Raw genomic sequence first — 24,588 nt, forward strand, 5'->3', positions numbered from 1 at the left:
TGGGACCAGTACTGTTCAATATATTCACCAACGACTTGGATGAGGAAATAGAGTGCACTGTCAGCAAGTTTGCTGATGACACAAAACTGGGAGAAGTGGCTGATGTGCCAGAAGGCCGTGCTGCCATCCAGCAAGACCTAGACAGGCTGGAGAGTTGAGTGGGGAGAAATTTACTGAAATATAACAAGTGTAGAGTCTTGCATGTAGGCAAGAATAACCCCAGGTACCAGTATAGGTTGAGGACTGACCTGTTGGTCAGCAGCGCAGGGGAAAGGGGCCTGGGGATCCTGGTGGACAGCAGGATGACCATGAGCCTGCATTGTGTCCTTAGGGCCAAGAAGGCCAATGGTATCCTGGGGTGTATTAGAAGGTCTGTGATTAGTAGGTCAAGAGAGGTTCTCCTTCCCCTCTACTCTGCCCTGGTGAGACTACATCTGGAATATTGTGTCCAGTTCTGTGCCCCTCAGTTCAAGAAGGACGGGGAACTGCTTGAGAGAGTCCAGTGCAGAGCCACGAAGATAATTAAGGGAGTGGAGCATATCCCTTATGAGGAAAAGCTGAGGGAGCTGGGTCTCCTTAGCTTGGGTGAGACTGAGGGGTGACGTCATTAATGTTTATAAAAATGTTAAAAGGTGAGTGTCAGGAGGATGAAGCCAGGCTCTTGTCAGTGACATCCAGTGATAGTACAAGGGACGACAGGAGCAAGCTGGAACATAGGAGGTTCCACATAAATATGAGAAAAAACTTTGTCACAGTAAGGGTAACAGAACATTGGAACATGCTGCCCAGGGAGGATGTGCGGTCTCCTTCTCTGGAAACGTTCAAAACCCACCTGGACATATTCCTGTGTGAGCTGATCTAGGTGTTTCTGCTCCAGCAGGGGGATTGGACTAGGTGATCTTTTGAGGTCCCTTCCAATCCCTAACATTCTGTGATTCTGTGAAATGTCATTGTGGCCTTCCAGTACTCGAATGGGAGTTTATAAACAGGAAGGGGTGTGACTTTTTATATTATTTAATAGTGAGAAAGGACAAAGGGAAATGGCTTTAAAATAAAAGGGGAAAATTAGGCTAAATGTTAAGGAAAAAGTCTTTACTCAGAGAGTGATCAGTCACTGAAGCAGGCTACCCAGAGAAGCTGGAGATGCCCCATCTTTGGAGTTGCTCAAGGCCAGATTGGATGAGGTTCTGGGCAGCCCTGTCTATGGCAGAGGGGTTGGACAAGGTGATCTCTAAGGTCCCTTACAATCTAAGTCATTCTATGATTCTGAGATCATTGGGTGAAGTACTTCACAGCACTATACATGCAACCTCTCCTGTCATTTTCACTCTCATAATTGGAGAAATACTTGTTTTGGGTAGGTGGGTTTTTTTTTGTGTTTGTTTGTTTTTTTGTTTTTAAGCATCAGCAAAATAAAGAGTCTGTCTTCTGTTGAAGTTCTTTCTGTGTGACTCAGAATTAATGCATGCTAAAATAATCGTGCTTTGTCACAGAATAGGCTAGAATTGTAAAATTGAAATAAAAAGCCAAGTGAATGATCCACTACTGAAGGTGCTGAAAAACGGTTCCTGAGTAGAAATAGTCTAGACACCAACTAATTAAGTTACGATGACAGATGATAGTTTAATAAGATGATCCGCCTGAGACTGCTCATTAGGCTGGCAATCTTGAGCACTCCTAACAGCATTGGCTGGCACATCTGGTGGGAGGTGGCAGTGGGGATTTGAAATGAGGTTTCTTTCTGACAACTGGCAGTTGTGAAAGAGGATTGCACAGTTTGCCTTTTGAGCATTATAGAAAGTTGTGTTGTCTGTATGTGTTAGGCAGTTTCTTCACATTACATATCTGTTCTGGGTTTCAATGTGTACTTTATTTTTATCTCTTTTATAACCAAACTTGTAATCTAAACCAATTCGGCAAGTACTGAACACTTTACAGTCTGATTGTTGATGTCTGGAAGTTGTTGTATTGATGAAAGAAACACAGTGCAGTTTGAGGACTTATCTCAGAAATAGTGAGTTCCCATGTAAACAAACCTTTCCATTGAACTGGGGTGATTTTCACTGGAAAAAATGAAAATGCAGCTTTTGGCCTTTGGGCAGACAGGAGTGTTTCTCCAATGTACTAACGTATTCACCAGTGTGTTTGCCAGAGGCAATGAAGACACTAGACAGCAGCAAGCATTAACTATTTGATATCTAGGCCAATGAGAGTCAAAAGTGCCCCAGTGTCGGCAATTCATGAGAGTTTCCTTTTTGGTGTAAGACGGATCATAGAGCACAGGTGACAGGGCAAAAGGGAGAAACTTGATGTCACAAAGCAGCCCTGACCCCATAATATTTCCTCTTTGGGGAGAATCCAATATTTTAAAAATAAACAAAGCTGTTAAGTTGGAGTTTCATGTTTTCTTTGTCTGTCTTTATAAAGCAGCACGTGTTCTGGCAGAAGCCAGTTTACTGCAGGACCTGTGCAGAGGAACAAGTAGGGAGACATTCCAGGAGGTCACTGTTCTTGTATTAGGCTAGCACAGCAGCTGCACTTGCAGCATCTCAGGAAATAAAACTCATGCTAAAGAGCCAGTTCAGTTCTAGAAGCACATTGTTTCCCATCAGAACACAAACCAAGAAAGGACAGGTTGCAGCAGAGGCAGCTTTATGGCCCATAAATCAAAACTGAGTGTGGTCTGGGGTTTGTAGATGCTCTGCTGTCCAGTCAGAGGAAGATGGGAAAGAGGGACGTCAAAGAAAGTATCCAACTTATTCTAGAATACTACACTTCTGAACTTTGCTTTTACAGGAGAATTTATTTAGGTATCCTCTCTTGATCTGAACTTAGTAGATATAAGTATACAACCTTGAACATGAAGACAAATGTTGCAACCAGTAGAGAACCTCTCTATTAAATGCAGAATAATTGTTACTGATGTTCATGAGCTATATTAATTTGATAGTAGGACTTACTGTCTGACATCTCTAACAAACCATAATGTTCAAAATTCAATACAGTCTCATATATGCCAGTATGTAACAGCAGGTGCTGCTGTAATTTAGTGAAACATTCCTATTTAGTGCATCAGTTGCCATCAATGTTAATGTTTAATTTGTGAGTTAGTGCATCACCCACCAGTATAAGAGGAATGAGGCTGCAAACATAACATAAGATATAAATACTGTGACTCTTGCTATTCAGTATATCCCGTATGTTAGCTGTTGATAACTATGATTTTTCTATAAATACAACAGCGTACTTTGACCTTTAAAAGGATGAGAGGAAAATTGAGAAATTTACTGTGAAAAGTATCTTCTAGATGAAAAAAAGGGAAAAGAATCTAAATTTAGAAATGGTCAAGGGGAAGGGCTATTAAAGATAAGTAAGTGCTTTTCTTAACGTGGTTGTTCATCAAGATAAGTTCTTAGGACTTAGGACTCGGGTGAAACAGGAAATTCTAGTTAGGAACGTGTATTTCTTAAAGAGGGGGATTTCACCTGACATGAGCAAAAATGTCTCGATTTAAATGTTTTTGGATCAGATTTCAAGACCTCCCAAGCATATGAGAGTTGTCATCCAGATTTAAGTTTGTGGAAATACGTATCCTCTATCTGCTGAGCTCAGGTGACATGGCACGTGCCTGCAGGTCAGCAGCATGCCTCTAGCAATCCTGACTTCGAGTATCTCTCCCCAAGGATCTTGGCTAAGTGGTGAAGCTTGTTCTGTGATGACTGACTGCTGCTGCCCATGGTAACTAATTTGCAGCTAACTCAGGTATCTTTACATTATCTGCTATCATACTCCTAAATCATGGGGGAAATATGTTTTGTGCTTGTGGGTTCTGGGAGTATGATTCAAACAACTGGCCAGACTCTGTGTGGGGACTATTTCTGCCATCTCATATTTTCTCTGTTCTGCGGTCTTACATGCAACAGTCACATGACAGATAGGTATCATCTGCCTTGTCACATAATCTGAGCTGCAAGTACATGCTGCTGTCTCATGTCCAGCATTTTGTTCACAATGACCCCCAAGTCCTTTTCTGCAGAGCTGCTCTCAATAAGCTCTTCTCCTAGTCTGTACACGTATCTGAGATTGCTTTGACCCAAATGCAAACCCTTGCTCTTGGCCTTGTTGAACATCATTCAGTTCACATGGGTCCACTTTTCAAGCTTGTCCAGGTTCCTGGGTGGTATCTCTTCCTTCTGTTGTATCAACTGCACCACTCAGCTTAGTGTCATCTGCAAACTTGCTGAGGTACACTGTCTATGTCATTGATAAAGATGCTGGAAGAGCACCAGGCCCCTGGAGGACACCCATCATGACCAGCTTGCACCCAAACATAGGTCCATTGACAGTAACTTTAATTCCTTAAAGAGGCAGAAGTTCATTCTCCTGAAGTCCTGACTCAACTCTTTGCCAGGCCAGTATTCTTCGAGATCAGGAACTCAATCAGGGCATGGTCACTATAGCCCAGTCTGCCTCCAATCTTAACCTTTGCATTACTGAGCACCAGTAACTGTCCAGTAACCAGGTCCAGTAACAGTTCTCCTCTGGTTGATCTGTCCAATATCTGGACCAGAAGTTATCCTCAGCAGACTCTAGGAGTCTCCTGGTTTGCTTGCAGCCTGACGTGTTGCTTTCCTAGACATGGGTGGTAGAAATCTCCCATGATGAAGAGAGCTTGCAAGCACAATGCCTCTTGTAGCTGAAGCAAGGCCTCATCAACAGGGTTCCCTTGATCAGACAGCCTGTGGTAGACACCAGTCTCTTTGTCTGGTCCCTAAACCAGATCATGGCCGTTTCTCAGATGATTAAGATTTTTTATCCTGTTTGTTTGCAGGTAATAATATTAACTTAATCTGGAGGAGCTTACTTATGATCTTCTTGTTACTGCTCTTTTTTAAAATTTTATTCACATAAGAGCAACAACATATTTGCTAAAATACCAGGTTCCTGAGCACATCATCTTCCTCAATTTCTTTGTTTAAAGCCAGAAATTAAAGATGCTTCAGCCTTGCTGTTCTTAATGTCAATATACACAAGATATTAGCAGCTTCTCTTAGTCTGAATGTTTACTAATGACATACAGCTCTTTTTATATAAGCCTTCAGTTCATGTTGACAGCTTCCTGTTGTCTGTGCAATTCATCCTTTTCTCCAGTTCATAAATCCTTATGCAAAGAAAAATATTTCAGTAATGAGCCCCAGCGCCAGGTTGTTTTCCCATTTGACTTGAGAATCCCATGTTAAAATCAGTTCTGCTTCTCTTCAGGAAGGGCCATCTGTATAATCTTGGCAATATGAGAAATTTCAACCTGACATGCTGTCTGTGATGAGTGGGAATGACATTAGGTTATTCCAGAGAAGACAGCTCACCATTCCATCTTCTCTGATTCACCGTCCCTCACAACTTGTCCTCCCAGAGAACTATACAGCAAATGTTAATAAAATACTACTATTATTTGGCAACTGAGCTATTTGCTGTGCTTAGTATTTTACCAAAATTTAACAATACTAGACTGAAATTGAAAACACTTTCACCAGGTTAAGATCCTATCATGGTAGAGTCCCCAAAATGCTGACTTATCTTATTCTGATTGATCCATTTCACCCCACTTGGTATGTCACCTGCTGATACAACAGCCTGTTTCATGCCAGGGGGAAAGTGTTCATTCGCTTTGTCTTCTTCTGCCTTCTTCTTCAAGACAAAATTCACAACATATAATATGGAAATGCTAGTTGCAGGGACATGTTTTTTACCACTATCCCATCTGGGTACAACTTTAATATAAGCATCAAATTAGCAAGTGTCTTATTCCCTTAAAATATCTCCTTAGCTTTTATAGCATAGTTAAGTATAAGCTGTATTTTTTTCTTCCCATCTCCTACCATCCTCACCAGCCTGACTGTGTTTCCTTGGCCCTTTGGTGCCTGAACTTTCTTTTGCTGGTACAAAATTACAGCTCAGCCTGTTTTCTTCTAATCATGGGAGTCAGGAAGAAACATCACATATCATGAGTAAGAGACATTTAGCACATCGAGTATAATCAGTTGCAGCTCTTCCTGAGCAGGCACTGGTCGATTTAAGAAGTCAACACAGCAGGAAACATCTTACCCACAACAGTTTGCCTACTCAGAAACAGCGAGTTGGACTTTATTTAATCTATATCTCCTTTAAAATAACGGTGTTAGTAAATGGGATGCTCATTTGCATCTCGTTTTCTGGAAAACCTCTTACTGATTTCCTCTGTGGCACTGCATATCTGTGTATCTGGGGCTGCAAGAATAATGTTATTACCTGCAACTCGCACGTCTCCAAGGACATACTGCGGGCTGTGCTGCCAGGAGACCCTCAGCCATTCCTCCTGCACCCTGCAGACACCAGTCGATACCTATTTCTCTCTTTCTGGTGTCATCTGTGCTCGATGGTAGCAGCTCTTACAGCAGGTTCTCATTAAGAAAATACAAGCTCAGAGTTCCATTCAAAAAAAGCATTTTTTTTAATCTGCATAACTCCTTGTGCTTAACATTTCCTAGAAGAGCAAATGAGACCATCAGTGAAATGGGCATATGTAAATTCATCCAGGAGATTTGGCTAAAGTACAAGTAAAGGCTGACAAAGATGCGTCAGGAGGGGTTTGAGAGGTGGGTCTGGCAACTTCCATAGCAGCCTCATCTCCAAACACATCAGGCTTCATGCTACTCTAAATTGTACTTATTTGAGACAAAAAATAACAGCTTTGAAGCTTTTACAATGCTATCTCATGTAGCTAGAAAATGAGAACAACTAAAGAAACAGGAAAGGACATCTTTGCTGCATTTTGAATTGCATGCTTCCATACGAACAGCACAGGTTTGCATGTGGCAGCAGCATGAAGGTGCAGAAGGCACGAGAAAAGACTGATGCAAATACTGAGGGCCAGAAGAGAAGCCCTTTTCCTTCCACTGACACCCACTGTGAAGTAATACAATTTGTTATTAATATGCTACTTTGTGTGACAGTTCCTTTGGTATTGGGATCAGGCATAAATATCTGTAGATCAGTATGTTTAATAGAGTAAAAAAGTGCAGGCTTTAGAAGTCAGGGATAAGCTCTGCTTTATTTGGATTCTCGTTTAAGCTACTACTGTGTTTCTCATCTTGTTTGAAGGCCAGATGAAGTAGTAAACTGATGTCAATTTAAAATGCCAATTAGGGTGATCAATAATTAACATGTTTAAACTTCTATTTGTGGACAACATGACAATGTTATTTCTCACAAGTCAGTAAGAAGATACTTTGTTGAACATATGTGGAGATCACTACTTCTTTTTCAATAACTTGTGGAGTTGAGAACCTGAAGATGCCATCAGGTTGCATTGAAAGTCCTTCTAGAAATCACAGGCAAGAGCAGTCATACTGCTGCTCCCTGTCTGAGTCATGTAATTCATTTTTTCACTGAAATGTACCTTGCAGGAAAGGTTAAGTGCATGATGTGGAACCAGCAGGAGGTGGGGAATATACACTTCTCTGGACATTCAGTCCTAGGATTTGTTTATATTCATTTTGAACTCTTCATGTAGCTTTTTATTTGAATTCCTCTGTCTTCAGGTTCCCACCATCAGGATCAAGTTTTCTGGCTAGCAGAGAGGTTCAGTACTGTCACTAGTTTCTCTCTAGGAAGATACAGCTGCACTGGAATCGAGGAAGCCAACGAGTTTCTTTTTATAAACAAAAACGAGGGCTTCTCCAAATTTCCAATATTTATGTATAAAAAGGGGCTGACAGTTCTAATGTAATTGAGTTCCACAATTATGCAACAGCCTGGCCACAGCAGTGCACAGCTACTGCTCAGGCTGAACCTGCCTATCCAGATTTACTTTATAGTCTTCATTGGTTGTGTTTTGAGCTATAATCTCACATTTGATTCCATTACAAAAGATTTTCTTGGATGGAAGGGAGAATCTGAACTCTGCAGCATAACAACTCTTTTTTCTTCTTCATTTCCCTATGTCACATACAGGTTGTAGTAGCAGCAAAAATTGATATGCGTTTGTATCGTGGATGAAAAGTGTTGAAAAGATCAGTGACAATTTGTTACAAATCCCCCTTAAAAACATCTTGTAATGATTCTCCTTTCAGCAAACTAACATTTGAATTTTTTTAGTTGCCTTGCTATTAATCTCTTTTTAACCAGAATATTCTGCTGCACTGAATCCAACTCGATGTAAAAACCAATGTAAAGAGGTCATTATCCGTTAAATAATTGATCTTGTTATTATGGAGCAAAAACAGAGGGTCTCCTTTGCTTTTTGTTTATTGACAGGACCTAGTTTCTATAAAAGCATTAGCAAATGTTAATTGTACTCATCTACTTTACAACTTCATTGGCTGGATTATTTGCAATCTTGCAGGTTGTTTGCAGCATAAGAGAGACACTCGCCTTCATAATCTAATTCAGTATCTAAGAGCTGATACCATGCTGTTCTGCTAAGAAGGATGCTTCTTAGATAATTATTATCAAAGCAAGTTACTTATTTTTTAAGAAAATCTTATCTGCCATTATCACAGGAAGAGAGATATTCTTTACTGGTACTCAGTATACACTCCACTTTTTCTCTCATTTCTGGTTTCTTCTTTAGTTGCTCTATAATTATACCAATAGCATCTCTTACTCTGTGTTGTGTTTTCTTCCAAGTGTGTTACATATGAAAGTAGAAACAAAACATGAGAGCAGTGAAAAATAACCTGTAAATCATATCTTAAGCAATATAATATTATCAAATGTGTTTCACATATTTAACCTGTCACCAGCTTGGGGTCAGCTGCTCTTCTGTTTCTTTCTGGCTCCGTTTCTGTTGTTGAACCTTATCCAAGAGACCTTGGCCTCTGTAACCAGTTAAACAACGTATCCAGCAGTGGCAGCAAAGCATATCCAGGTGCCCCACACTATGTGATGTGGGAGTAATGTTTAGAGATGCCACCACTCCTGGTTCACCTCGCTGTTCCTGGCCTGCTGTGGGGCAGTGCCCACGTTGATCTGGGCCTTTTGAGATGTCACTGCTATAGCTGCATCCCAGTGCAAAGTCCTTTGTTGTGACACTTCGGGTAGCATGGGTTTCAAGGTTATCTTATCTATTGAACTAAAGCATAAAATAAAGATGTAGAAAGTAGTTTCAGTATATATTTTAAGGGACTTTCTGAAAATTGGCTCTGAAATGCATTGTCCTTGGGCTTACAGTTAGCACAGTTTCCAGTCCTAGCCTTATGTGGTCATGGATCTAGCCTTAGGGTCGTACTGTGTAACTCAGCTGTATACCTAAGGGGATAAAAAAGCTGGAACCTGATCGATGTGAGTTCAGTGGCACTGACAATAGGAGTTAAACTTATTACATTGATATGGGATTGCTTTCTTCCTAAAATTGAGCTCTGCTTGTTTTGATTTTCCTTAATGACCTGTTTCACCAATTTTGCCAGGAGAAGTGCATGTAAAATGTTCTTTTCTTCTTTGGTAGTGCTGCAGCACTCGTACCAATGTACATGGGACAGTGGTAATGCTGCTATTAAGTGCTCCTGGGCTTCAGCTCCACCACAGATCCTAACACCACATTTTACGTTTTGTCCGATGTCAAAGGAGAATTACCTGCCTTAAGGAAGAGGCACTAGTCCTTTTGTCATAGGTGCAGCATCAAGCAAGTTACATTTGTGTTTTGAAGCTTAACTGTAGCATATATACGGGGCTTATCTATATGAAAAACAAGTAGCTACATCTTTAGAGCTCATTTCAGCTGTTTGTCCATAAGGAAAGTGTACAATCAGCAGGATTTCCATGTGGAACCTCCTCAGACCATTGCCAAGTGAATTATCAGCATATAGTAACATGTGAAATCCTTTGATTTCATTTTGAGCTGTTGAAGACACATTTTCACCACCTATTTCAGGAAAGTGGCTCTCCGTATACTTCCTGAGTAGACTGTGAATGAAAGGAGAATCTGTGTTCCTGCAAGGTAATTCAGAGAACTTGAATGAGATCCTGGCTCTGAGTTACCTTCAGGGTTACCTTTAGAGCTATACAAGGCTCTTAAAAAAAATAATTCTTTACTGCATCTCTAATTCCCCGGTGCTGTAAATATTTCATGGTGCAAGCATTCCCTCTTCTGAAGTTGAGAAATTATTGAAACCATTATCTAATAAGTAATGTATTGTAAAATATGAGCTCTAGAGATTACAGAATGAAGTCCCAAGTTTTAGTGAGGAACTTTCAAGCCAATTCACTGCAGATAGGCTACCTTAGCAAAATAGAGTGTTTTCTGCCATCTATTTCTAGTAGTTGGCTAAGACAGGATTGTATATGCAAACCAGAAACAAATCCTTTGTAAAAACTATTAAGTGTAAATTGCAATATTCTCTCTGTGTAGACATAAGTGAGAATAATTTGAACAGGAGGAACGGGTGTTGTTTTTTTAAAAAGCAGTCACTTGTTTAATCTTCTATTAAACATTTTGACACTTTCACTATAGAAACAGCTGGTAATTTTTCAAGTACTAATTTGATATTCCCTGAGAAATTCAGATTTGACTGTGAAATGGTACGTACAGAACAAATGAGGTAGGAACAGTTGTGGTGGAAGCTATGTCCAGCGATGAAATCTGATCCTCAGTCCAGCCGGTTGTTTTATTTTTCATGCATGTAATTATTTTGTGTGGTTCTTTTTTGTGTTTCCAAACGAAGTAGAAGGTAATGAAGTGCAGAAGGATGGAAGTGACCCCTGATTGTGCCTTGTCCTGTTGTTTTATATTCTGGCACAGCAATGAATAACCTGCTAATGTGGAATATTTTGCATCTCATTGCTGCCCATACTATAAGTTTCTGTGTTCTCTAATTCTTCAGTAAATGTGTACTGTTTTCACTATTATCTGTCCATTTCATTTATTTCACTCATTTTTCTCTTTGTAATTAATTTGCTTCCCTTTATCCGATGGTAATTCTAAACAAAGCCAAATCCAGTTGTTTTAATGATCAGTTTTTATTAGTTCTGCAGGCTAACTGCACTGCAGCAAGGTGTCATTTGAGCCCAGTGTTATTATACCTCTACCTAAATGATTAATTTAACCTTTTTACATATTGCAAGAATTAATAACGTAATAAATCAGCAGAGGTCTATTATATTAAGTGATGTATGTAACCAATCAGTGATTTTGTTTTAGTTGTACTGTCTTAGTTTTGTCACTGACTGATCTCAGCTGCTCCCATATGAGATTCAGAATAAAGAGGAGAAAGTGGGAAGGGGCCAAGATCTCAACAAATAAGTTTGGATTTTCTTAATAATGGCACTAAGGGGGGTTGTTCGCTGGTTTTAAATAAGTAAATATAAAAGCCCCAGTATGCACACAGTATTATACGGGTAAGTCTACTTGTTTCTCAGATCTCTACTGTGATGTGTGTTGCAGAAACCATGTGGACTAATGGCTGTACTGCAGAGTGCAGGATCAGGGCACAGAACAAATACCGAGTGAAAAAGCAGTCCCTTCCCCAAAATACAGCTTTTGACAACTGTTGTAACTCCAGATCAGCAAACAGCTTTATCAGCATGAGAGGCAGAGGCTGAGGGTTTGTACACTTGGGCACTGGGACTCTTGGACGCTGTGAGCTTTGTGGGCTCAGCCATGTTCTAAGGCAGCCCTTTGACCAGCCCTGAGGGAACTGTTTTGGAAAATGCAGGCTGGTCATCAAATAATAAAAGTCAGCAGGTAGATTTAATAAGTATATTGATTCTCACATGAATAAATACAAAGGCATTTCATGAGTTGCAGGGATACAGTTGAAAGACCCAAGAGAAGATTCACTCCAGTCCCACTAGCCTGCAAAGCACAGAGCGTGCAGCTGGGAGGGATCCCAGCAGGCAGAAGAGCAGGAGCGGCAAGACTGTTCCTGGTGCTTTTCCCATCCCGAGCCGGGCAAACTGAAAGCTTTAATTGGCTTGTGGTTCCAAAATGCTGCACAAACACCAGACAGTGGAAGCATTGCAATGCTTCTGAAAGGCCCTAAGCCTGGCTGCCAGGAGGGAAGCAGAGTGGCTGCTGTCCGGGCACTGCAGGCTGAGCAGCACACAGCAGGCCTGCCCCACTGCGCCTGGCACCGACCCCAGCAGGCTGGCAGTGGGTCGGACAGCAGCTCACCTGCCTAGCTGGGGGCTATGGGGAGGGTTTTACTCATTCTGTTGGCGTGGCCATTCGTTACAAAGAGCTCTCGTTCAAGGGTGTCTGTTGAGCCCATCTCTTTTTGTTCACTGCGCCCAGCTGCTACTAGTAGTGGCTTGTCCCACGAGAAGTGGTTTCTGCAAGGGACGGGGATTCAGGCCCTGCCTGTCTGTGTATTTTGAGAGCCGTGGGCAGCTTGAAGTTCTGTTTGTGAGAAGGGGGTGTAGTGAGGAAGCAGAGGGCTTTTTTGAGCCCGTGGGCAGTGCAGGCTGTTAGGGTAGTTGAGGAGAAAAGGAGATGGAAGGAAACAACAGACTGGGCATGAGTATTGGGAGCCTGCAGGGAGAACCCTCAGCATTGGTGCGTTTCTTAAAGCACAGAGCAAAACCAAAGGGATGTGCAGGGTTTAGATTCCCCAAGCTATGAACAGCGTGAGAGTTAGTAGTAACTTCTCCAACTTTGGAAATCCTCATGAAGACAGTTAATGAAGAAAGTCCAGGTTTACCAACACTGCTGTGCTTGTAGCTATTCTAATGCATATCAGAAAGATCATTCTGTAACATAAATACCAATTTTACCCAGTGAAGAAAGGCTTTACTCTGTCAGCAATTTCCAAAGGCTCAGTTTTTTCCTTCTTATATTGTGCAGTTGTCCAGAAATGACCTCACACAATAGTGGATAGAGCTGCCTGAATAATGCGTCTGCACTTACTGTGTCATGGGAATTCCCAGCCATCTTCTTTATAAAAATCCCTTCCTCATGTTCTTGGCTTTAAGAGTGAGGAAGGAAGAGATGAGATTTTTTTTTTCCTTTGGGGGCTTTTTTTTTGACCAGTTTGTTTGTTTTCCTTTGTGGGAACAGAGTTTGGAGAGTCTAGTTTAAAAGGTAGTTACTTTTATAGCAATTAAAACCCAAAACTCATTGAACCAATTTCTAATACAAACAGGATCAGCATTAGCTTTTAAAGGATTGCTATTATCGTTTCAGGACCTCAATGTGATTTAAACTGTAATAGATATAGATTTCTATATTAGTGTTCTTGCTCCTTGTATTGCATTTCTGCTGCCATCTGCTATAACAGGAATGGCATTTTTCACTTTATTGACTGGACAGTGAATTGGAATACTACATTCCTGCACTCTTTGGATTGCAGAATGATTATAAGCTTACAGGGAGAAAGGGTTAGGACAATTCTGCTGCTGTGAGACTTGCATTTTTAAAGTAGCAGGTACTAATTATTAAATGAGTATAGATAAAAAAGACTTTTGACTCACTCATGGTAAGGTAGAATTTTACCCTCAAGAGCACAACAAATGAACCAATGTGCCACTTGCCTTCTTTCTGACCCGGACAAGGTCTTGCTGCCGCTTGCTCAGGACCTATAAAAAAGGGCCTTTCTCTGTGTTGCTTGGGAGCACTCTGCATGCAGACTGCTTGCTGTTTCCTGCTCCAAGCCAGGTTTTCCACTGGTGCTACATGGCACATTTGGAAAATTATTTGTAATGAGTTGCTCTATAAATGGACTTTATTGCAGAATGCTATTTAAAATTGGAATATACTGAAATGAAGTTGCCTCTTGATATGACTTTTCCTAGAAAAAGATGATTTTGCCTAATGATAGAGAATGGTAATGAGCAGCACTTAATTAGCATACATTAACTTTAATGGAAACAAATTCTGCTACTGCCAAGTAGTTAAGAGGTGTTTAAAGAAATGAAATTCTGAAGGCTGATCTTACAATACCTGAAGATGTCAACTAAATTTTAATATCTGTGTTCTCCAGGATGCTCAGGGGGCCACTGCCAAGCTTGTAGCTAATGTTCAGTGGCCTTAATTCAGGATGTTTATCCCAAATTGCTCAGGTTCATGAAACACACGCGGTATGAGTCTTATTCTTTATTTTCTTTAGGTAAACATGGAAGTTTATTTCCAAATTTAGCATCTGAATGTATTAACATAAAGACAGCTTAATTTTGGCCGAGATCTGAGTATCTCTTCAATTTATCTCTAACAAAAATCTTGCAAGTATGTACTTGCTGACTCCCTCAATGTATTCTCAGAGTTTCCATCAGTCTCTGTTCTAGGGACGTCCTTTGTCATTTGCTGCTTTTGCACTGTTGAAAGAAGTTGTTGTTTTTTTTTCCCCATGTCTGGCCATTCTAGAGTTTTTGCCATACATTATCATTTCTTTCCAAATTGCAGTCTGGACGTGAAGATTTCCAGCCTCTATCAATATTTCCTGATCTCTGAGTGCTTAATTTCTCAATCTGCAGTGGCATTATTGTATGTAGCTAGTTGCAAGCATGACACAACTTAAGAGTTTTCCTGTAGAAGGCTGCATGCTCAGGGAGACGTGCCATGTTCATCTTCTCTGAGGGCAAGGTGATAGGTTTCCCAAGACACAGAGTAGCAGAAATAGGAATTTTGAGGAAAGAAATCCTGTCTATGGCTGCATCTGACCAACATGCACAAGTCAGGCTTATGCTGACCCCAAATGTGAACTCGGAACAGAGAGAGCTGGAGGAACTGGTTCTAGAGAAAATGAAGTATTCCTAAAATATCAGTCATAGAAAGAATGGAATTGTGGAATAAATCAAGTGAATTTGAATAATAGATATATTGCATACAAGAGATACATACATAAGAGTGTAATACTTAAAATCTAACAGAAAAGGGCCATTGTACTGAGGATCTTCTAATTTCTAAGATGTTAAGTAGTGTCACGGAGAGCCCAGCCCACTGACACAGTGCCTCGTACTTCAGTTCTGTGCTCTAAGGAAGGAAGGGTCACTGCATCTGGAGGTGGGAACTTGAACATGAACCCAAGTTCAGCGCCAGGTTAGCATGGCTCCAGGGCAGAAGTAGCTCATTATCTAATGAGCAACATAAAGCAACAGGATTACAAATAGGGAATGTGGTTTTAATTAATTTGTTGCTGTGTTTCTGGGCAGACTGGGTGGTCTTGACCATTCATTCTCTAGGCTATGCTTACCTAAAGCAGCCTACTCTGCTCGGGGTCAGTCCTAACCACACAGGTTCAAGTTCCTTTTGTGGCTTCCTTCTTTTGTGTGTTTTCCTCATCTGCTGTCCTCGGCTAAAGGCTTCAGCGTGCCAGGCCTGAACTCACAGCATCTTCCTCAAGGCTGGCTGCAGCGTCCTGCTGGCATTTCCACAGCTCCCCCAGCATTTTCTGAATAAATCCCTTATTTGTTCTTTAGAGTAGCAGCAGGCTTTTATGCTCCATTTGTAGAGCATGTAAGCTTGGTGGTGTTTTGCCCAGGAGTTGGCCTTCTAGCTGCTATTAAAAATCTGACTTGAGCTCTTTGTGGCTAGTAAATAACTTGCCCATGATTTCTGTAACAGTTTTTAATTTACAGATGAATATATTAGTAACTTCATATTTGGATTTTTAAGTAATTAACTCAAGTTCAACACAGTTTGAATGAATGTGAGGCAACTGAATGCTACATGATTTTTGCACCTCACACTGGGCATTTGGAGATGAGGGCTGGCTTTGGGCCATTGCAGGCTTCTTTGGGGACCAGAGGAGTGAGTTGCTCACAGACCAATGTGCAGCCCTGACCTCAGTGTGTGTCTCTGGCAGGCCAGGAGTGAACCTGGTGCTGTGGAGGTGGGTGGAGGGATGGGCACTGATTCTTTGTGTAGTGAGCCATGTCACAGTCTAATGAAGCATAGCTCTCTGATTTCAAAACGTAACAAGTCCACAGCAAACAGCTCCACTTCTCTTACCCATGGCAGTATCTGTTCAGACCTCTTCTAGTGGAGCTAGTAAAAACTCTTAGAAAGCAAGGATTGCAGTCCTATTCTGGAATAAATCCTCACAATCCTGAAGGTACTTGCATGGACTGATGCTAAAATAAAAAAGAACCTCGTAGTCTTCCTCCATATTTATTCTCCCAGCATAGCTGCAAAGTGGGGAATTAGCAGGTTCGTGTGCAGGCTGGGAAGGGGCAGGCAGAAAACCTCTCATTTGCCGCAGGTACACAGCAGACAAGGCCAAGGAAGGGACTCCACCTCCAGGAACACCAGCCAAGAGCCTGCCCTGCAGGTGGGGTGTCCTCAGCACATAGAGAGGAGTTGTGCTTGTGTTTGGTAGCTGCTTCAGGGGGAGCTTGCAATTGGCAGTGTTCATCATCTCACTCGTAATGAAGCCGTTACACCACAGTCACAACTCCGAATTGCAGCTAATAGTTTTCATTTTGTTTTTCCAGTTAAGTCATGTTTGATAAATGCAGAAATGTGTAGAGAGCAGCTTATCTCAAGTGGGCAGTTTCTTTTTAAATGGGCAGCTTGGATGTGCATTGCATGAAGCTTAGGTATTAGGTGGTGAACTCAGTGTCCACTTGTTGAGTACAACTCCTATAGGTTCTAGGGATCTGTTAGCTTGCAGCTGCTCAAGATAAACATGATTTTATAAGGGTGTGTATACACACCTGTACTTGAGTATATGTGCAAAAATTTTGTCATGTTAGATGTGCAATTCTTTGTAATGCTGCCCATGTTGTCTTAAGAACTGGCTTAAATTAATCTTAATAAAATTCTTTTGTAGGAAGTAAACAGAATTGCATTACCTACTTTTCTCCAGACAAATGCACACAGATGTCACTTGTTTAATTCATTATCTGTACCTTTGAGTTGAAGTGGTGCAAGCCAATTTGTTCATAGCCTAACAGTGGTCTAGGAAGTACCAGTGGCAGTGCATGGTACGTCCTTGCCCCGGGTTGTCCATTTCAGAATTCCTCTGGAGCAATTTTCAGCAAAAGGTACCTCAGCATGCTTGGCTGGGAGTCATTCTTTTTCCCGTCTGGAGAATTTTTTGCCATAATAAAGCAGCATTCTCGGAAATGCTGAAGCTGAGCCAGCCTCCCAAGGCTATCCCAGGAAACTTTGTCAATATTTTCAAACTTGGAAGCCAGACTACAAACCATGCAAATATGCATTTTAGGGCCAGATTTTCAAAGGCATTTTTTATAGCTGCAGATAGGAGAACTTCTGAGAGCATCCAAGCAAATCCTACTCAGGCACCTTCTGGCAACCGAGGGACATAAAATCATGAAGAAGAAGATTTCCTTCTGGTATTTCAGGTAGCACTTTTCCCAGAGATGCAGTGTACCACATCTCAGGAGCTGACTTGGCTAAAAGGGGAAGCCCAGCCCAGGGGATGCACATGGCAGCGGGCAGAGCCCTCCCTCTGCTACCAAGCACCATTCCCAGTCAGGACACTTGGCAAGTATGCAAAGCCAGGCCTCGCGTGTCTGTCCTGGCCCTGTGCCCAATGCTGTGTGCATAAGGCAGTTCTCTGAATGCCTGTAACTGGATCAAACTGCTGAAGTGTTGTCACAGCTACCACTCAGCAACAGTCACCCTATTGTTGGTGACTCGTCTGTGCCCCATTTTTCCTTTTGCCACCCTCCACCTTTGTCCCTTCCGTTTGCCTTCTGGGTCTCCTGTTCTCACTCCAGTGCTGCCCTGTGTTCTTTCCCAGGGTTTTCTTTCTCAGTTCTTTCTTCTGCTGCTGCCACTAATTTCTTGCTGTGGCATGGTCTGTTGTGCTTCCTGCTGCTGGATGAGTTTGAAAGTGCGTCTCCCTTTCTCCGGGTTTCAGCCATTCCGTGCTGCCATCACTCATACCCATGTTTGTGTTCTCCATTCAGTTATTCCCTTACCCCTGTTCCCAAGGTTCAGTCTTGGGAATGTCTTCAGTTATGTCTGCAAGCGTTCTGCTTTCATCTTTCCCTCCCCATAGCTAACTGCCACTGCAACTGCACCCAGCCCCAGGCTGACTTTCACCCAGTCCAACTCAGACATATAAAACAAAATTAGCCAGTATTGTATAATTTGATAAACAAGCCAGCCAGCAGATCCTGTAGACTGCAAGCTGTGCACCTACAGTAACATGACCTCAGACCATTAAAATCACATACCCTGTTTTAGGATTTGTATAAAATGTTGTACAGAGAGACTTTATTAGAGCTTAGTAAACCAAAAGCTGGTCTTGGATTTCCATCTGTCAGGAGTTATTAGATTGAATGTGCCACAGGGGTTAAGAAGAAAGAATTAGAAGTTTGAAACAGTGTTTGTTGAAACTGCTGTTGAATTATACAAATCCACACTGTTTATCATACTGCTGTCATCTTCGTAATGCAAAATGATGGGGAAAAAGACACTCAGTGTAGAATCTCACGTCAAGAAAAAAATTGATTATGCGACTAAACTGTTCTTGGCAATGTTTTACCACAGCAAGATGTAAACAAAACATCAGTGTGACGACATTGCTATCAATTTCAGAGAGCTCTCACTTACCTGAAAGCTTCTGCAGTCACTGCCAGTAACCCACATTGCAGTGCTCTTACATGGGAAATGATGTGTTTTAATTCAGGGAGATTATACAGAAATCCTGGTGGCTGCTTTCAGCGGGTTCCTCAGCTGAAGTTATATTTCTTTGTAGTTGTGATGATAAAAGTGAACAATAGCTGCACTGTCTGTGCCATACAATTTCTTCACTTCAAACTGACTGCATGGGCTTGCAAAAGGGAGCTGTTTCCCAAGGCAGCTCGCCGAGTCAGCTACTGCATTTCTGCCAGATTTGTGACTGAACTCTGAACTGCTATTTTCTAAGTCACTAGAGACCAGCTAAGAGAGGTGATCTATTACAGATGTTTTGTTGGCTTGCCCTATTTCAAAATGTATGGGCCCAATGCAGGGAGTTGCTGAGCCAAGGCCTCTCAGGACAGACTGCTACAGCAGTGTATGTGGCAGCATCACAGGCATCGTACACGTGCCATTCAGTCACCGTGAGAATGGGTGCTTGAAAGCTAGTTGGCAGGAGTCTTTCAGCTGAATCCAGTGGACGTTTAAAACTGGCTCAAAACAAGAGTTGGTTGTCCAGTGTTCCAAGCTGTCTGGTGCTTTTGTTCCTTCCCACACACAAACAGGCACTAGCTTACTAACTTTTGATGGGAGAGCAGTTAAATGCCTTTTATTTCTGTGTAGCAGAAATACAAAACAGAAGTAAGCATGTCTGAGAGTTATGCTTAATAAATATCTGCTGCCAAGGGAAGCATTTACTTTCCTTTTGTTTGCTAAGTGTCGCTAGCACTCAGAGATGGACATTGAAGCCCAACACAAGCTGCTCAGGCTGTCCATGAGGATCACCTTGCTGCTGATGTTGGTTGTACCAAACAGGTGAAGGAATCTATGGTCAGGAGCCTTATATTGCCTCCTTCCTAGACTAGATGTCTGAGATCCTTTTCCAGCTCCCCTACAGAGACGTAGCAAAGTTTCAGCTGCATCAGGAAATCAAACCACCTGTTGTCATTCTGAGCCTCATAATTCCAGTATGGAAATAGCCTTTCAACTGCTGAGTTCCATTCTCTTTGCACAGGCTTTTCCAGAGTCCTGACAGCTATGTGGAGGCATCTCCAGCAACACAGCACTGGGTGGGCAGCCTTTGGGTACTCCTGGTGGCCCTTGAGTACTGTGACAGTTGTCAGCACACAAGTTGTCTTAGTTGTCTTAAAGTGGATGCTTTACAAATACAGCCTATATTCAGAAGAGCATCTCTGGGAAAGCATTGAAGTGCACCTCTTCAATGTTAATAGAATTGAAGTACTGACTTGAAGAGTTTGGTGCAGTAAGGATTTTAATTAAAGTATGCTTTCTTCAATAATGTGCTTTAGATAAAATCAAGTCTCTTAGACAGCTTCAGTAAAGAAATGTTTCCCATAGTATTTGGAGATATGTAGTGGAATTCTCTTTGATTTTAGTGCGGATGTGACCTTTAATTTATTTTTCTTTCTTTCAGTGCGTCTCTAAAAAATAAATTTTGGAGGAATTTTCTATTGCCTCCATCCGTTTATTCAAGTTTATCACTTCTTTGATGTCTTTTACAACAAATAATCAAATTCATGAGATTTCTGGTGCATTGGCAAATGCTTACTTTCAGTTAGTAATTATTCTAGAGATTAAACTTGCCAGCTAACAGGTCTACTTGTATATACTAAACATGCTGCAATAACATTTTTCTGTTTAATATGAGCCCAACAAGACTTTTTAAAAAAAGAAGTTGCAGTAGACCAAACTTTTCACACATCCTGGAAGTTTATGAACTTGTTGGGAACTGTATTGAGTTTTCTTTCCGGCGTTGAAGAAGCCCCCCTTACATCTCTCTACGTGTCGAATTACAGAAGTTGTCCCATTAGCTGAGAAAACCAGCCCTTTGATCAAGTGCTAACATGAAAAAGTTGAGTGGGGATTCAGTCAGATGGCACTTGTACTGGGCGGGCATGGATGAAAACTTCAGCAATGCCTCCTGTGCTCTCTGTTTTATTTTCTTAGAGAGGAAAAAGAGCACTTCCTGAATTAGTTCATAGAAATCCTTCAGGGACAGTTGGTCAGGATTAATCTCTTTCCCACAGACAGGATGTAGGACATGCAGAACTATACAGACCCATCACTGCAGTGTATCTACATCCATCAGTTACAAAGTGATCCTGCAACCTCCTGCAGCGGGTAAATTCCCTCCCCACTTGCACAATGCTGGGAGTGGGGCTCAGGGGAGCCAAGATTGGCTGGGCTGTGTCTGTGACCCCGGGAGCTCTGTGTGCTCCTGTCCCTGCAATCCCTGAGCTGGAATGCTTACGGGTCACTGGCAGACACTGGGGAGACCCAGCAGGTCTCCTGTATTCTCCTCTGAAGTGCTCACCAAATCAGCATTTAGACTTTATTTTAATGGCACTGCGTAATCATGTAGTTAAGCAGAACAAACCAGATCCCAATATTAGGGACCATCCAGACCACCGAACTCCCAATCTCAATACATGACAGCTAAAGGGACTGGAGGGGAAACTTCCTTGAGGTGTTTAACTGTTGGTCCAAAGCAGCTCTGGCTGTATGCAGGGCTCGTTCTCCATAGTTGGCAGGAGTATTTGCTTGCGAGAGAGGTTATTTCTTTTGGGGCACTGCTGTGTTTTGCCTTCAGTCTGATTTTCTAGGGGAGTGTCGGAAGGTTTGCAGTTTATGCATGTGTTGTATGGCTCTGACAGTGTGTCCATACTGCTACCGGAGGTGTCATTTTTGTATGTCCATTTATTGCACAATATGCATTAGTATTTGCTTCATAGTTCGCCATTTGCTCAGACACTGCTACCCATGTTCTGGGGCTTCTGTTCTCCAAGAATGAGAAAGAGCAGAGAGCTCCTCTTCAGGGGAGTTGCAGTCAAATGGCAGCAGGTGTAGCATGCAGGACAGGCAGCAATGTGCCTTGCCAGCTGTGACTGCAGCCCTGTTAGTCTTCCATCCTCAGCTCTATCTGCTCTTGCAGTGCTGCACTGTGCAATGGATCCAGCACAGCACGCAGTGTTACATCTGTCAGCAGTTAGCAATGCGCACATCATATTCTGCTGCTGCAATGACACATCATTCCCTTCATCTCTGAGGTTTGATGACACTACTATTTCAAATGCCAGTGTGAGTTTTTGTGTCCTTTCAAATCAAAAGGCATATTTGAACTACCAGAGAGGAAACGATTGGTGTCAAGTCAAAATACTGATAAGTTGGTTTCTAATGAATGCTACTCATCCAGCCAAGTTTGCTCCAGAAGGAGATGGCAGATTCAGGACTGAATATAATCTCTGCTATCAAAAGATAATTACGAGAGCAAATACCTGTCTGTATTCGTTTTCAGCTAGGTGCTGAGCAGAAAATGCTATCGTGCAAAAATGCTGGATAGGAAATAGAGAGGATTTCAGTATTTTGTAACGTATTTTCCTAGAGATGATAAAAATGAAAGACACACCGTTTGCTTTTACAGTTCTTTTCACTTTGAGCCAAACCAAAAAAAACATTTCAGATGTGAATTGTATCATTGGTGGAGGAGGATAAGCAGGTAGCAGCAGAGGTTCTTAACATGGTTTATGGCGATTTTTGTTTTGTCCCCCTGAACTTTCAGTCATTTGGCTCTTTGTAACAGGTGAAGGCCAGAAAGTGCTGGGCATCCCTGCACCCCAGTTCTGTGTGTGGACAGGTGTGCTGGGCACAGGGCTACTGGTGGGCATCATTTGACACATGCGCTCCTCCATGGGCCCAGTCTTTTCCTTCCTGGCATCACAATTATCTTTGAAGAAGAATTAAGTGCAATGGAATTTGTACAGAGGAGTTCTGAAGGCTTATTTCTCCACAGGGAATCTTTTGTGCAGTTACAGTGACTAGTTCCAGAGGAATAAAAAAGAATGTGTCAAAACTCTTTGGGATTTTGAGGTTCAATTAAAGGACTGTGCTTCTCTGAGCTCTTTTCTTTTCGTACTTATGCATGACAAAATATGATCCCCACATAGAGAAGTTGCTGGTTACAAGCAAAAAGTGCCTTCAGCTTTCCTCTCAACAACGCTTTTAACTTCGTGCAAGACAGAGGCCCTTATTTTTCCCCAGATTATTCCAGGCACTTCTCCAGTATAAATAAGAGTAACTAATTCATATCCTGAGATGTCAGAAATGTTTAGGGAAAGATTTTTCCCACCATGCCATTTGGTTTGTGCATTGGGCTGCACTCTGTTCCCTGCTCTGTGGCTTGTGCCTTGTCACCAGGAGGAAGAGCTGCTTCCCTGCCCAGCCACTGGCTAGAAGCAAGCAGAAGATTATCAGAGGATAGCATCAGGTACCATGAGACCTTCTATAATTCCTTTGGTTTGGGAGTGAGGAAAAAGCTTCTAATGCAGTCATATGGTATACAGCCATCCAACTGCGCATCTGTGCTTGCCGTGGATGTGCTTCTTCCACATCTCACATCTGAATTCTGGGCACTTTCCTTCAGATATAGAAGGAAGAGAGCTGCCACTCCATCTGGAACAAAGCAGGCACAGTACAGGCACCTCCCTGTCACCTGGCAGGGCACAGCTGGAGGTGGGCAACCAGTCTTGGGTCCCAACAGCAGCCTGCCTGCGGGACTGCAGAGCTTCTGAACAGCCCACAGCCTGCCTCATTTCTGCCGCTGCTCAGTGCGTGTGCTCAGCTGAGGAGTGACTGCCAGCCTTGCTTCCTAAAAGTGCTAACAAATCCAGTAGCCAGAGAAACTAGAGCAAAGGGGACGGCAGCAATACCTTGATCTGTTCATTTGATTTGTATTGGAATGGGTTTATAATGTCCGTAAATTATTACTTTCCCAAGAGATACCTAAACGAGTAAAATAGGCTGTTCTGCATGCTCCCACACATCCTAAGGCTGTGTTCGTATGCGTGCAAATGAATTCCTTCACCTCCCCTAGCCAACTGCAGCCATAAAGGCCCGGTGGCTGCACAGCATGGCAGTCCCACCCATAGCACTTGTACATGGAGAAGCCCACTCCATTCACTTCCCTGTAGAGCAGACACTGATGGGAGGTTCCCTATATGTTTTAACCACCTTTTACCTTCTAAACCAGATGATGCTTATATTTCTGTGTACTGATCAGTCATGCCATATGTCTCAGATGCAAGATGAGTGCAAAGGTTTCACATTCAGGCACTCTCTTGAGGTCTCTCTGAGCAAGAACTTTGCATTCCAGCAGAGCTCCTTGTGCCAGCACAGCCCATCACGGGGAAAGGCTGAGCTCTGTAGGTGCTGTTGTTGGTAGCATAGGCCTAGAACAAAAAGAAGTGAGTATTAGCAAGTAAGGGAATAGGGGAAAGTGCAAAGACAACAGTAATATTAAACACGTACCAAATGGCCTTAAAATGTTAATTGCATTGTATACAGAGTCAGGCATAAAGTTATCTGAACATGACGATTCCATATAACCTGAGGATAATAACCCTCAAGATGTAGCAAGCAGGCAAAGCAGGTTACTCCCTCTCTCCGTACTTGCAGACCACATTTATTGCGTATGTTGCATGGGAATCTCCGGATGCTGAGGCATATGTTGTCAGTGGATGCCTTCACTTCTTAGAGGGAGGTCAGGTGGCCCTGTGACTTCTTACAGAAACGAAGAATTTCGGAATTAAGTAATAACTGCCTGCAATAAGCCTGAAGTGTTTCAGGAACGTGGAATCATTTGTCTCCATCATAGGAAATACTAAAAAATCACCATCCACACACCAAATACCAACCTTCTTTGTTACATCAGATAGTAAACTTCCAGAGGCTGCACAATTTGGGGGAGGGTGTTTTATCTTACTCACTGCTCAATGCCTGTTTGCTGACAGCCTTCCACAGTATATTACTGCCTTTGGTACTTCCTACTGCATCTCACATCTGCAGAAACTGTGATATACTTGTATATACATCTGATCTTTTTTCTTCTAAGAACCGTAACACCATTCAGCAGTTCATCCTTTATGAAGTTGATGCCCATCCTGTGCTTAGCCAGATCTACCATTCGGTTTTGCTGCTCCCCAGGTAAACAAAATAAATGATTGTTTGTGGGC

At 42.2% G+C, this 24,588-nt stretch overlaps 1 protein-coding gene across 5 annotated transcripts in view; it reads left to right on the forward strand.

Annotated features, from left to right (window-relative positions):
• The window catches only part of LOC100543530 (glypican-5-like), a 427,109-nt gene that overhangs the window by 363,576 nt on the left and 38,945 nt on the right, over window positions 1-24,588 (forward strand). Inside the window, exon 9 of one of the 5 annotated variants that reach the window (XR_014885612.1) lies at window positions 24,468-24,559. The exons of the other annotated variants lie outside the window; for them this stretch is intronic. The gene's annotated coding sequence lies outside the window, so the exon portion shown is untranslated. The remainder of the gene's footprint in view (window positions 1-24,467; window positions 24,560-24,588) is intronic. 5 annotated transcript variants of the gene reach the window in all.

This window comes from Meleagris gallopavo, chromosome 11 (assembly GCF_905368555.1).
Source record: "Meleagris gallopavo chromosome 11, MGAL_WU_HG_1.1, whole genome shotgun sequence".
In the NCBI taxonomy this organism is placed as follows: Eukaryota; Metazoa; Chordata; class Aves; order Galliformes; family Phasianidae; genus Meleagris; species Meleagris gallopavo.